General features: G+C 37.1%; 1 non-coding gene across 1 annotated transcript; it reads right to left on the bottom strand.

Moving 5' to 3' along the window:
• Positions 1-232: 232 nt before the first annotated feature.
• On the bottom strand, positions 233-339 carry LOC131235881 (small nucleolar RNA R71). Its single transcript, XR_009166397.1, has one exon. It is a non-coding gene; the product is annotated as a small nucleolar RNA R71 (small nucleolar RNA).
• Positions 340-15,116: the final 14,777 nt, after the last annotated feature.

Raw genomic sequence — 15,116 nt, 5'->3', positions numbered from 1 at the left:
ATGGACTTGAATATGAAAGTCCATATTTACACTTGAAAGAGTTTGATGAGATAATAACTACTTTATACTTTCTTAATGTGTCTGAGGACACGGTGAGGCTGAAACTCTCTCCCTTTTCTTTGAAAGATAAGGCTAAGATGTGGTTGCACTCACTACGTTCATGATTTATTAGTAGATGGAATGACATGACAAGGGAGTTCATAAAGAAATTCTTTCCATACCATAAACGAACACCCTCAGAAAGTCATTCATGAACTTTGCCCAAAAGGAAGATAAAACACTCTTCTAATGTTGGGAGCGGTTCAAAGATCTTGTCGGTTCATGCCCACAACATGGTCTTGCAACATGGCGCATAACAAATTTCTTTTACAATGGACTGACATCTTTCATGCGTCAATTGGTCGAGACAATGTGCAATGGGGAATTCATGAACAAGAATGTCGATGAGGTGTGGTATTATTTTAACAGACTTGCTAAAAATACACAATCATGGAACACCTCCCGAAAACCTAATACCACTTCTAAGCTAGCTTAACCAAAGGAGAGGGGAAGAATGTATGTTTTGAAAGAAGATGATGATATAAATGCTAAAGTGGCTAATCTCACAAGAAAACTCGAGGCCATGGAACTTAAGAAGGACAAGGCTAAGGAAGTAGTTTACGGTATTTGTACTTGAAACATGCATACTACTAAAAATTGTCTAACTATACCTGCTTTTCAAGAAATTATGAATGAGTAATTGAATGCAGTAAATAATTACTAGAGACCTTTCAAAGGGACCACCTCCAATACATACAACTCCGGTTGGAGAAACCATCCAAATTTCAGTTGGAGGAATGGACAAACCGCTACACCTCAAGGGATCCTTAACCAATTTTTGGAACAGAGGAAACCTCAGGAGGATCTAGTTTCAAAACACATTCAAAATCAAGAGCTTTTAAATCAAGGCACATTACAAGCCTTCCAAGACCTTACCAAGGCCATTCAACAATTGAGTCACATTTAACGACTGGGGAGAAAGGAGTGCTTTCAGCCCAACCTCTCCCCAACCTAAACCACAATATGAAATTAGTGACCCAAGCTCTTCAAATCAAATAGGTCAATCTAAGTCCATCACCACTCTTAGGAGTGGGAAGATAATTGACAAAACTATTCAGTAAGGGGCGAAAAGCGTAAAGATCCAGAAGTAGATGAGAATGATGGACTTAGCATTGCTCCACATGGTTTAGAACCAGAACCTTAAGGTAAGCTGATTGCTCTATTCTCCCAATGGTTGGTAGCACCAAAACCTCTGTCCAACTCCCAGGATATTCTAGAGGTGCTTAAGCAAGTGAAGGTCAACATCCCTCTATTGGATGTCGTTAAACAAAACCTTTCTTATGCCAAATTCCTGAAAGATCTATGCACTACCAAAAGATGAAAAAACATACAAAAGAAGATCTTTTTGATAGAAAAAGTGAGTGCCATCCTAAAGCAAGATGTGCCACAAAAATACAAGGATTTCGGTAGTCCAACCATCACTTACGTAATTGGGAAGTACTGGATTGATCATGCACTTATTGATTTGGGAGTGAGAGTAAACCTGATTCCTTATTCGATCTATGAACAACTAAGCCTTAGAAAATTAAAACCCACTATAACTACATTACAACTCGCTGATCGCTCAATTCGTGTACCGAGAGGGATAATAGAAGATGTACTTGTCCAGGTTGACGAATTCCACTATCACATAGGTTTTATCATCCTGGACACTCAACCCATCATGGATATGAGTACTCAAATTCCTATCATACTTGGTTGTTCATTCCTTGCCACATCAAATGCAATCATTAATTGTAGGAATGGGGTTATGAACTTATCTTTCAGGAATATGATATTAGGGCTTAATATATTTTTCAATACGGGCAAATAGTCAGAAGATGATGACGATTCCCACGATATTAACCTAATCAATTCTTTCGTGGAAGTTAGAGCACTCTTGACTCTATACTTTGACCTTCTAAAGACGTGTTTGGTCCACTCCCCCGATTTAGACGATGATATGCTACACCAGTACTTGAAGTTAACCGGTGGAATCCATAATTTGAGAAATTATCCTGAACCGATGTCATGCCTTTACCATTTAGCTTCAAAGCACCTAAGCTTAACCTAAAACCTTCACCCTCTAATTTGAAATATGTCTATTTAGGTTAAGATGAGACATACCCAGTGGTGATTTCTTCCTACCTGGAGCAACAACAGGAATGTACGCTTATCTCTACTCTCGTTAAGCATAAAGGAGCCCTTAGATGGTCGATTGCAGACCTCAAAGGAATTAGCCCTTTCATTTGTACTCACCACATTCATCTTGAGGATAATGCGAAATCTCTCAGCAACCACAATATAGATTAAATCCAAATATGAAGGAAGTGGTTAAGGCCAAGCTACTTAAGTTGTTGGATGTGGGTAATATATATCCTATATTCGATAGTCAATGGTGAGTCCAACTCAGGTAGTTCCTAAGAAGTTAGGAATCACCATCATAGCCAATGCCGATAATGAACTCATGCTAACTTGAGTCACTACTAGTTGGAGAATGTGCATTAACTACCAGAAGTTGAATACCGTTACGAGGAAAGACCACTTTCCTTTGCCCTTTATCAATCAAATCTTGGAAAGGCTAGCTAGTCACTCTTACTATTGCTTCCTTGACAGGTATTCGGGCTACAATCTGATAAAGATAGCCCCTGAAGATCAAGGGAAAACTATATTCACATGCCCTTATAGCACCTTTGCTTATCGAATGCTGTTATTCAGTCTGTGTAATGCCCCTGCCACTTTTTAGCGATGCATGTTGAGTATATTTTCTGACATGGTGGGGCAATATCTAGAGATCTTCATGGACGACTTCTCTGTCTTTGGACCATCCTTCAGTGAATGTTTGAAAATTTTAAAAAATGTGCTGAAGCGAGGTGAGGAAAAGAATTTGGTACTAAATTGGGAGATGTGACACTTCATGGTTCATAAGGGAATTGTTCTTGGACACATCATCTCGTCCAAGGGAATTGAGGTAGATAAGGCCAAAATCGATCTTATTTCTAACCTACCATCTCTTAAAAGCATTTGAGACGTGCAATCCTTCTTAAGACACGCTAGATTTTACAGAAGAGTTATAAAAGACTTTCGCCACCTCTCTCATCCTTTATGCAATCTACTTCAAAAGGATGTACCATACGAGTGGATTGAACAATGACAAGAAGCTTTCTTTAAGCTCAAAGGCATGCTAACTACCATACCTATCATGTAGCCACTTGACTGGAACCTCCTTTTTGAAATTATGTGTGATGCGTCTGACTATGTTATTGGGGTGGTGTTAGGCCAGAGAAAAGAAAAGAAGCTTTACGTTATTCATTATGCAAGTAGAACTCTAATTCCTATCTAAGTGAATTACTTTACTATGGAGAAGGAACTCTTAGTCGTAGTATTTGCTCTGGACAAATTTAAGTCCTACTTGATTAGATCCAAGATCATCATTTACACCAATCATGTGACACTCAAATATATTCTTTCTAAGAATGATGTTAAGCCTCATTTGATAAGATGGATCCGACTACTCCAAGAGTTTGACTTAGAAATAAAAGATAAAAAGGGAGTAGAGAATGTAGTTGTTAACCATCTTTCACAACTTGATCTCCCCGATGACTTGAGACAACACCCATAAATGACATGTTCTCTGATGAACAAATATTTAAACTCTCCCACTCACCTTGGTTTATTGATATTGCTAATTATCTTGCTACAACTTTCATGCTGACACATTGGATTACGCAAGATAAAAAGAAAATTTTTGCCAAGGTACGCAAGTTTTTCTGGGATGATCCGTATTTGTTTAAATATTGCCCATACCAAATTCTAAGGAGATGTGTACCAAATAATGCACACCAAAGTGTCATCTCCTTCTGTCACTCTCAGGCTTGTGGTGGTAACTTTTCTGCTAAAAAAACTACGGCTAAAATTCTGCAGTGTGGCTTTTACTAGCCCACTATGTTAAGGACATTCATGACTTTTGCAAAGCTTGCGAACGTTTTTAGAAATTAGGAGTATTGTCCCATCGAAATATGATATCTTTGAATCACATTCTGATTATTGAAGCATTTGATTGTTAGGGCATCGAATTCATGGGACCATTCCCCCAATCTTTTAGAAATTTATACATTTTATTAGTCATAGACTATGTCACTAAATGGGTTGAAGCGATCCCATGCTGGAACAATGACCATCAAATAGTAATTAAATTTTTAAAAGAAAATATCATTTCCCGGGTCGGAACACCTCGAGCCATCATTAGTGATGGTGGTTCACATTTTTGTAATAGGCCATTTTCAAAGTTAATGAAGAAATATAACTTCTTGCACAAAATGAGCACTCCATACCACCCACAAACAAGTGAGCAAGCTGAGATTTCCAATAGGGAGATTAAACACATTTTAGAGAAAATGGTTAATCTTGATTACAAGGATTGGTTAATTCGCTTGACTAATGCTTTATGAGTTTACCGTATTTCATTTAAGACCCTTATTAGAATGTCTCCCTTTAGACTCATCTACGGGGAAGCTTGCCACTTACCTGTGGAATTGGAACATAGAGCCTATTGGGCTATCAAAAACCTAAATTTTAACCTGGACAACGCTGGCTCGCTGTGCAAACTTCAGTTAAATGAACTCGAGGAAATCTGGAATGACGCATATGAGAACTCAAGAATTTACAAGGACAGGATGAAGGTATTCCATGATAAGAACATCCTTTAAAAAACATTCTTGACTACTCAAAAAATCCTTTTGTATAATTCTCAGTTACATTTTTTTCGGGTAAACACCTATCTCGTTGGACCGGCCCTTTTACAGTTACTAATGTTTATCCTCATGGGGTCATTGAGATAAAAAATTTGAATAGTGGTAATCCTTTTAAAGTGAATGGACATCGTTTAAAGCCATTTGTTGAGAAATTTGATTTGGAGGACATGTCCATACCTCTGATTGATCCTGTTTACTAGGATTGAGCTCCTAGTCTGATGGAGGTGTAGCTAGGTTTGTTTCTTTCATAGAACTTAGGATTATGATAGTTTTCTTTCCATTTGATTAGTCTTTATGCTAACCCATCTTCATGCTAAGATCTTTAGAAAAGCCTCAAAATTTCCTACTTCAAGTATTATCTTTCCATCACTACTCTTTTATTTAGTTGCCTCTTTTACATTGCATGAATATATCTTTTACATTGAGGACAATGTAGACTTTGGGTTGGGGAGTGTGGATTAGGTAAATTAATCATTATTTTCTTAGTTTTTGAGCAAAAATTGTTGAAAATTTTCAATTTTTCACGATAAAACCTGTTTAGAAAGCAATAGTTTGTGCACTTAAGAATGCTTTGAGTAGGATGATAAGACAGATTAAATTTTGAATTGTTTGAGTTTGATCAACTAAGTAGTCTATCACCTAAAGTTCTTGCTTGTAATTGATTAAGGGGAAGTTTAGATATCATGTTAATCTAAATCACAAAGACATGATTATTCCACCTTCTATGAATATTGCTAGAATTTTTGATTGATAGCATATGAATCACTGATAGATGGTGAGAATTGAGTCTGGAGAATCTTATCCACCTTAAAAGATGAAAAGAACCAGTTAAAAAATAGTGAGATCGACAAAGAGGTCATGAAAAAGAATAGAAAAAGAATGAAAAGAATGAAAAATCTAAAAAAGAATGGAGATCAAAAGATTGAATGAATACAAATGACCATCGATATAAAATAAAAAACTGGAAAAAAGAAGAAAAGGGAGATAAGTTCAGAATCAGTACTTGAGTTTTCAACCAATCTTGAAGTAATGAGCATGGCTAACATTATGAAAAGATAGTATTTTTATGGGAAGTAAGTTGATTTGTACTAAGCACATTGGAAAACTTGGTATATGAACTTATGCTCTGAATTAAATGATAAAGAACTTACTTGATTAATTACTTATGTGATTCGGCTCTAAGTTTTCAAAAGCTCACCTTCTCACCATTAATTCCACTCATTCATACTTAATTGCACCAAGGATTGATTTCTGAAAGGGGTTTTGAACATTGAGAATTGAATATTATTTCACGCATGTTTTGCTTGGAACTAACAAAATGATGGTTGGGGAGTGTGTTGAGTGTCAAGTATTACATATTTTTCCCTATTTATATCTTGGTTTTATGAACATGATACTGCTTAATGGTATATTTTATATATGTTTGTGTTGCAAGGTGAATCTGAGAGCTTGGATTAAAAAGAATATTAAAAGCATGGATTTGATGCTCAAGAAATACCAAGGCAAAGAATGGATCTTTGAAGACCAAGATTGAAGATTTTAAGAAGCCATAATTCAATAAAACCAAGTGGAGAAGGAAGGAAGTTGAAACAATAAAGTGCTGAAATTCACTTCACTGTCTGTGTCATCGACCATAGTTCGATGACGTCGAAGCTATTGTTTAATGACATCAAACTAAGGTCGATGTAACACCCTGTATTTTTGTGTACTCAGGTGTTACTATTATAATACAGACTAGCATGTTTGTGTGATGATACAAATAACCTACGTTATCCACCACTCAGTTTACCAACAACCCTGATGGGGTGATTACCAACTAATACAATAATCAACCCATAGATCTAACCATCTGACTGTCTAATTATAAATTAAAGCTGGATTCCCACCTAGATAAGATTCAGAATAATTAGAAACAATGAGAATCAATTTTAGGACAGTTTTATAGTAGGACTTCATGATTCGGCCATCAAATTTTCAATTAATCAAGGGGGTTGGAGATTGGTTATTAGAACTAGACCTCGCATTATTCAATAAAGGGTTTGACCATTAAAACTAGTCATTAGACTCATCTAGATTGTTTAAAGGACCCCTGGACCATAAAGGATAAATTCTGAATTGATCTAGCCATTTAAACTCGTAATTGCCCATTTAATCAAGTTGTAGGGTTACCTAATCTACTCTAAATTAGACTACAAACCCTGATGACCAATGACGATCAAATTAAATGTAATCTAGACCGTCGAATCGATGAGAACTTATAATCAGAAGGCCAAAATGTAAATGTATGGCCCATTAAGCTTTGGATCAGCTTGATTGCTAGCCAAGGGCCCTGATTGGACCCATAGTATCAAATGGATGGAGTGGATTCAAAAAATACATCATAGTGGACCCCACACAAGAGCACATGTGCACAGAATCGTGCACACCCACTGTACACCGGAAGGCGTAACCAGTCAATCGGGCTTTGACCCAAGCAAGACTCGAAAAGGGGAGCTATCTCCCTACTTTTCCACCTAGATCCCATTTAAATGAACATCATCCATTTTGGCTTGCTGTGGGCCACCATCATGATCATCTGAGATCATCCGAACCATCCATCATATTCAACTTGGTATTTCAAAGGAAACCCAGGATTTTTGTACGTGGGGGTACCCAAGCGTACAAACAACCTCAGGAGCAAACCAAGGCTACACATAAATTATTTACAAAAACAGAAACCTTACTTCGGTTGCGTTGTTGGCAAATCCACATGCCTCCACCACATCTTAACCACCCAATCTGAGAGATCCCAGTCCTTTATTCCTCTTATTTTAGGGTTTTCGGAGCTGCAAAAGCGAGCAGAAGGAATCCTCGTTGGTTATGTGTTGGCACGATCCCAGCCGTCCACATCCTTCTAGGATCAGCTCAACGCCTTTCAGATGTTGATCTTAAGGCGACAAACGAGAGCATCTTCTATTATTGCAAGAAAATCACTAGTGCACGAGTTATTAGGCATGGCAAAGAACCTTTAGTTATTAAGTGTGGCGAAGAACCCTATGAAAGCGTGATAGTTAGGGACTAACTAGGTGAATTGTAGGTCTACAAGGTCTTTGAGACCCATCCGAACCATCCAAAGGCCTTAGATCCTAATCCATAGCTCAAGTGGTAGACTGAGTGAAAGATACCTTGTTTTAACACCGAGGTCTAGGTATTGATCCCTTATGGTGGTGGCTAAGAATGAAGTGTGAACTGGCAGTGGGTGTAGAAAAAAAGGTTAGCCACCCGATTCAGTTTCACCATTAACAGTGGTGTCACCTTCCTTCTTTAATCGAACAGACCCACCACATTTCATGGGCCCCACTCGTTGATCTGATCAATTCATCCAGTGGCCTAAGGACTTGAAAGATCATCAGAATGGATGGATTACAACCATACCATTAGAATAACGACATATCAACTCAAATCCTGTCGGGTTCTGCAACAAAACTCGTAACTAATCCGCGATTAGTTGCCGGTCCTTCTAGATGTTTGAGAGAGTATAAATACCTCTTTCCTTTTAGGGAAACAATTCTAAAAAGAGAAAACCTAAGGGAGAAAGAGAGGCGCCGCTTTGCCGCATTGGGTGGGTCAAGCTCGGACTGAGTCCAACCTCTACATGACTAGGTTAGAGGAAGATTTAGGGGAGAAAAGAAGGGGAGGAAGAGGAAGATGGAGGAAAGGGAATTCAGTGGCTGATGCCCCAACCCAACTTAGTTGAGTCAAGTGCAGGCGCTGGTTGTCCCAGGTTCACTGAGTGGATGCTGGTTGGAAAGAGAAGAGAGGAGAGAGCAGAAAGAGAAGGTCGAGAAAGAGGAAGAAGAAAGGGAGCTAGGGTGTGGCTGTTGTCGAGTCGAGTTTGAGTTGACTAGCTGACTGACTCGACCCTATAACATTTCGAGTGGCTGGTCGTCATGGGCTGGTTTGCTGGGTTAGAAAGGAAAAAGAGAAAAGAAATGAGAAGAAGGCTGGGGAAGGAAGAAAGAGAAAATGTGAAGGAAGGAATGCTGTCGAGTCAGGCTGACTCATTATGTCTAGTCGAGTCGAACCGAGTCGGCTTGATCGAGTCAGCCCAGGGTGAGCTTGGGGTAAATTCTGAGTTGAGTGGTCCTCAACCTTATTACAAAAGAGAAAAGAGAAGAGGGAAAGGGGAAAGAGAAAAGAATAAGAAGGAAAGAAAAGAAGAGGAGAAGTTGGGCAAGTTACAGAGTCAACTTGGTTTAATATCGAGTCAGGTCTCTGACTCACTTACTGGTCAAGTCCACACCTTGCTGGAAATTCCTTGTAAAAGAAGATAAGATAAAAAGAGAAAGAAGAAAATGAAATGAAAGGAAGAAGAGAGAAACTAGGAAGAATATGTGATGGTGATTTGTGTTGGCTCAACCGAGTTAACGTACGTGAGTTGCTTTTCATTCTTTTCACAAATTAGATTCTTCATTAAATAGCTTTATTTTTAATATCATTTAAAGTTAATAGTCAAGATTATAATTGTGGTTATAAATTTATATTAGGTTGTATCCTAACTATTGTTATTATTATTAATCTTCGTCGATTATAACCCCTGCTACAAATTTTCATCCATTGCGTAATCTAGATTTTAGAATTCCTAAAATGGCTAACCTTAATCGTAGGTGGGAGATCAAAACTTGAGGTTAGATCTTAACCGTAGATGATGTGTGCAACTTAGATCTAAACCGTCCAAGTTAGATTCGTGCATTGGAGCATTCATGTTGTAATCACTTAATTCAAAGGTGAGGATTACCTTCAAGCTTTTCTACATCATTATAATTATCTTAGGTCATTTATTTAGTCAATTGCATAATTTAATCTTCAGTTAAAATGATAATGAATGCTAGTTTGTGCTTAAGTGGATTCTTCATACATAATTGGTCGTTGTATTTATATTCAAGCATCTAAACACGCTATGAATCGTAAATGTCTCTATCCTAGTTTAAATGAAACATCTTATATGGATAAGTGCCATTGACTTTGTACGTGACTTGTTTTACCATTTGCAATTACTTTATGACATATTTAGAGGTCCTCAAATTAGTGGCCATTTGTGTAATGAATTAAATGAAATTATGATGGACTTACCATCTTATGGACCATGTATTGCCTAAGTGGTTTTTGAGATAATCTTCTTTTATTACATCCTTGGGATGGATTATTTGCCCTTTTCGGCTTGTATTTGCCCTTTGTGACTTTGATTTGGTTATCTGCCCTTGTGTCTTTGATAGGCTATTTGCCCTTTGGGGCTTTATTTAGCTATTTGCTTTTGCGCCTTTGATGAATTATTATTAAATAACCCTTTGATCGTAAGTCCACTCGTCGAACTACGATTGACCACTAGTTGAAGGAGTTACCCTTAAAATATGATATTTGATAGTCTCATGAGCCAGTGATGGTGGAATGGGACACTATGCCTGATCTGTCAGCCTATGCTGGGTGACAAACCCCCCATAGTGACCTTTGAGCTTTCTTAAAATGATTGTTTGAAATTGGAATAATAAGGGTTGGACTAATCATGCAATTTCATGTCATGCAAACTTTACCGAGTGGTCGATATAAGACATGGGAGTTTTCATGGACTGCTATGGGTGTCCTTATTGTATAGTCTTTTCCAGGTGACTAGTTCTCCATGGGCGTACCTTTGAGTACTTTTCCGCATGGCTAGTTCTCCTTGGGCGACTTTTATTTCATGCATTCGTACCGTTATGGGCGTCCTTATTGCATTGACTTTTCTGGGTGCCTAGTCCTCCTTAGGTGTACTTATGAGTACTTTTTCGGGAGACTAATCCACCTTGGGCATCCTCGTTGCATGGTCTTTTTCGGGTAGCTAGTTCTTCTTGGGCGTACCTTTGAGTACTTTTTTGGGTAGCTAGTTCTCCTTAAGCAACCTCATTGCATAGTCTTTTCCGGGTGACTAGTTCTCCTTGGGCATACCTTTGAGTACTTTTTCGGGTGACTAGTTCTCCTTGGGTGACTTTTTATTAGTCGGATGTGCATCCTCAGGTCTGTGAGCATGTGTACACATCCATGCATTTAAACAAGATTATTTTGTGTAATTTATTTAATGAATGCGTATCTGATGAACCTTATCTGATTTCCATGGCAATCATTGCATAATATTTGTTATGCACTGTCTCTGATAACTATGCTTAATTATCTTGATGATATGATAATCTTGGGGGTTATACCTCACTACAATAGCCATTGACGCTATCAAACTGTACTCAGTGTGCAGGATGTAGATGACGTGCATGCTGGTGCTCATATGGAATAGGAGGAGCTAGATGATCTTGCAACTCTCTATTCCTAACTTCATTTTTATTAAATTTGTGCTGTCATGTTTGTAAAACGTTAAGACATTGGTTTTATAAGTTTTTGGGTAACCACAAGAATATTTTGTTATGTATATTTAGACTCCCTCTTATACCTAATTTATTTCTATTTTGCTAAAATTGTTAACTCTGATAAAAAAATGTATGGGATATTTGAGTCACTATTAAAGGTCAACACTCGAGTTTTTGGAAAATGAGCAGTGTACTCAAGTTCCGAGAATCGGGGTGTTACAAGATGGTATTAGAGAGAGTCTAAACAAACCTTGCCTTTAGGGAAACAAACTTATACAAACATTTAATGTCTCAAGTTGAAATGTTGGAATTAGATATTTGAACCAAAGTAAGTCTTCCTTAGACTTAGAGAAAATTTTGAGAATGTAGATACCCAAACTTAAGTTCCCTTTTGAATTAATAGGATAACCATTTGAATTTATTCAGAATTCCCTTAGAGTAAGGGAAAATTGTGAACTTAGAAACTCAAAATTTTAGGCTTCCTTGAAATGTTAAATTTAGACTTTTGAACTTAGAAACAAAATTTAGGTCCCCATTATAAACTATTAAGATAATGGTTCGAACTTAAAAACCATGGAAGAACAAAATAGCCGTTATGATGAGATCAAACAAGAACGTTCCTTGAACCTAACTCCCAAAGAACAATTCATAAATATAGGAAACTTTGGGTTTGATAGACATTGAAATGTATTTCTAGTTTCGTAAGATACTAAGAAGAGTTCTAAAGATTTGTAGAACCCATGTACATTAGCTAATTGATTAGCTTAATGAATTGATAGTTACAGTAGATTTAAGTGTCTCTTTCTAAGGATGTAAGTCGTGAATTCACATTTGGATAGATCCTTTACTGGAAATACAGATAGTCAGGACATAACGTCATAAAGTCTCGAGGATGAGATTTTCTTAAGGGGGCTAGATTTCCAATACCCGAGTGGCGCGAGGCATCCTCCTTCCCATACAAACTTACAACCTTTATATAAAAGAAATAAATAAATAAAATAAAATAATATTAGTTTGTTCTTAGAAACACTACAAATTTGATTATTCTAGTTCATGGTAGGAGTACTGGATTTCAGGGACAAAATTCTCTTTAAGAAGGGTAGATTGTAACACCCCGTATTTTTACATACTCGGGTGTTACTATTGTAATATAAATTAGCATGTTTATGTGATGATACAAATAACCTACATTATCCACCACTCAATTTGCCAACAACCCTGATGGGGTGATTACCAACTAATAGAATAATTAACCCATAGATCTAACCATCTAACTATCTAATTATAAATCAAAGCTGGATTCCCGCCTAGATAAGATTCAGAATAATTATAAACAATGAGAATCGATTTTAAGACAATTTTATAGTATGACTTCACGATCCGGCCATCAAATTTTCAATTGATCAAGCAGGTTGGAGATTTGTTATTAGAACTAGACCTCGCATTATTCGATAAAGGGTCTGATCATTAAAACCAGTCATTAGACTCATCTAGATTGTTTAAAGGACCCCCGGACCATAGAGGATAAATTCTGAATTGATCTAGTCATTTAAGCTCATAATTGCCCATTTAATCAAGTTGTAGGGTTACCTAATCTACTCTAAATTAGACTATGAGGATGGATCTTATGAGACCAAAAATGAAGACTCACATGCTAAAGATCTAAGAAAACTAAGTCAAGAATGAAGAGAATCAAAGTTTTGAAGTGAAGTTCTGTGATCCTCGACTAGTCTTGGCTCCTGCTCGACTAGTCGAAGAATCTTCGAGTCGAACTCCAACAACATGAACTTTTAAATTCCTGACATCCTTGACCATTCGAAGGTGACCCTTGACCGGTTGAAGGCTATCCTCGACTAGTCGAGGTTTACGCAGGATTTGCACGGACTACGTAAATTTGAGACGATTTCTGAAATTTTCCAACTCGGTGCGAAAGGAGGTGATGCAAAACTATAAATAGGGGTCCCTATGACGTTCCTAGGCATCTTTTATGGTTTGGGGAGTGGAGCAAAAGCGTGGAGAAGCCGTCACCAAGAGTTTTTCTTCCCTTTAGTTGTTTTAATGTTTTCCTTAAGAGTTATTAGTTCAATCAAGTCTATGGTTGGTTAAACCTCTTAGCTAGGGCTAAGAGGTGAAGCTTGTAGTGTGATTGGGATGTTTACTTTATTTTGATTCATGTTTTACTAAACTCTCTTGGATTCTAGTTTGATTATGAAGGAATATGTTTAGTTTTTAATGTTTTGTTGTGACAAATTACAATAGATTTGCTATAGCTTGAGATATCTTCTTTTCCTGAATTGAGATTGTGAAATTAAGAGATCCTGTTGTTCACCATCGTCCCTTGGGCATGGTAGGATGATGGAATCCCTCCTAACCATTACAATTCTCTAATGATTGGTTGTGCGATTGGTAGATCCTGTTGTTTGCCTTGTCTCCTTTGCATGGTTAGGTGATGGAATCACTTCCAAATCCTCACAACTCTCATCCATTGATGATTAGATCCATGAGAAGTTCAGAGATCTGACAAATCTCTTCATTTTGAATCAAGCAAGGTAGCATCTTGAGAACCTACAAGTGGATCCTTGGAATTCCCACCTTTTAATTTCTTAAGTTTTTCATTAAATCTCACACAATTACTCTTTATACTTCCAGGTATAGGTTTTCATTATTTTCTAGTTCTAGTTACTTTCAAAAGGCACATAAGTTTAGTCCCTATGGATTTGACCTCGGTCTCACCGAGATTATTACTACATCGCGACTTTACACTTAGAGTTGTGAACAAGTTTTTTGCGCCATTGCTAGGGATTTACAGTTGTGTTTTTCTAAAATTCGCTAGTTTTGGAATTAGGTTAAGATTAAGGTTTTTCTAGTTTCTATTTTTAGGATTAGGGTTTTCTGAATTATTTTAGAAAATAACTTAGCTTTCTATTTATAGGTTTAGAAACTTTCCTAATTTGTTTTTAGAAACTAACTTTTTTAGAAACTTTCCTTTCTCGTTTTTTTTGGATCTACTTTCTAATTCTAGGTTTAGAAACATTCCTTTTCTCTTTTTTAAAAACTTTGTATTTTCTATTTTTAGAAACTTTCCTTTTTAGAAACTAGTTTTCTTTCCTAATTTGTTTTCAGAAACTTTCTAATTTTAGAATTTTTTTTAAAAAAGAAACCGACTTGTTTTGTTTTATTTTGCAGGATCTTAATTTATGAACTTCTAATTTGGTAACTTCTTTCTAACTCTCTCTCTCTCTCTCACTCTCTCTCTCTCTTTCTATTTCTAGATTGTTATTTCCTTCTTCTTCTCTTTTTAAGTTTAGGTTAGAATCTAAAATTGATAGCTGAGAGTGTTTCATGCCCAAGTGGGTCCGTGACAACACTCAACGTCTTTTGAGTGAAGGAGGATTGGTTGAGGGGTTATCTATCCATCACAGGATTAGACACCACTCAAGATCCTCAGAGTTAATTGAGGTTATGGCTACCAATCAACCGGTCAATCAACCAGAAAGACAACCTCAACCTAAGGTTGAGGAAGTCCAGGATGAGAATGAGGTGCATCGAGCATCCCCACCTCGTACTTTGCGAGACTATTTACAACTGGCAGGGGTGAGCACGCCCTCATACATGGTTTTTCGAGAAAATACAGGACATGGATATTAAGCCAAGCGTGATCCAACTCCTTCCAAAATTCCATGGATTAGAATTTAAAAGTCCATATCTGCACTTGAAAGAGTTTAATGAGATCATAACTACTTTATATTTTCCTAATACGCCTGAGGACACGATCAGACTGAAACTCTTTCCCTTTTCTTTGAAAGAGAAAGCCTAGATGTGGTTGCATTCACTATGTCCTCGATCTATTAGCACATTGAATAACATGATAAGGGAGTTCATAAAGAAATTATTTCCACATCATAAAACGAAC

The sequence above is a fragment of the Magnolia sinica genome, chromosome 19 (genome assembly GCF_029962835.1).
Source record: "Magnolia sinica isolate HGM2019 chromosome 19, MsV1, whole genome shotgun sequence".
Lineage (NCBI taxonomy): Eukaryota > Viridiplantae > Streptophyta > Magnoliopsida > Magnoliales > Magnoliaceae > Magnolia > Magnolia sinica.
The sequence above is the reverse complement of the archived record's forward strand: the minus strand, read 5'-3'. Positions and strand labels throughout refer to the sequence as shown.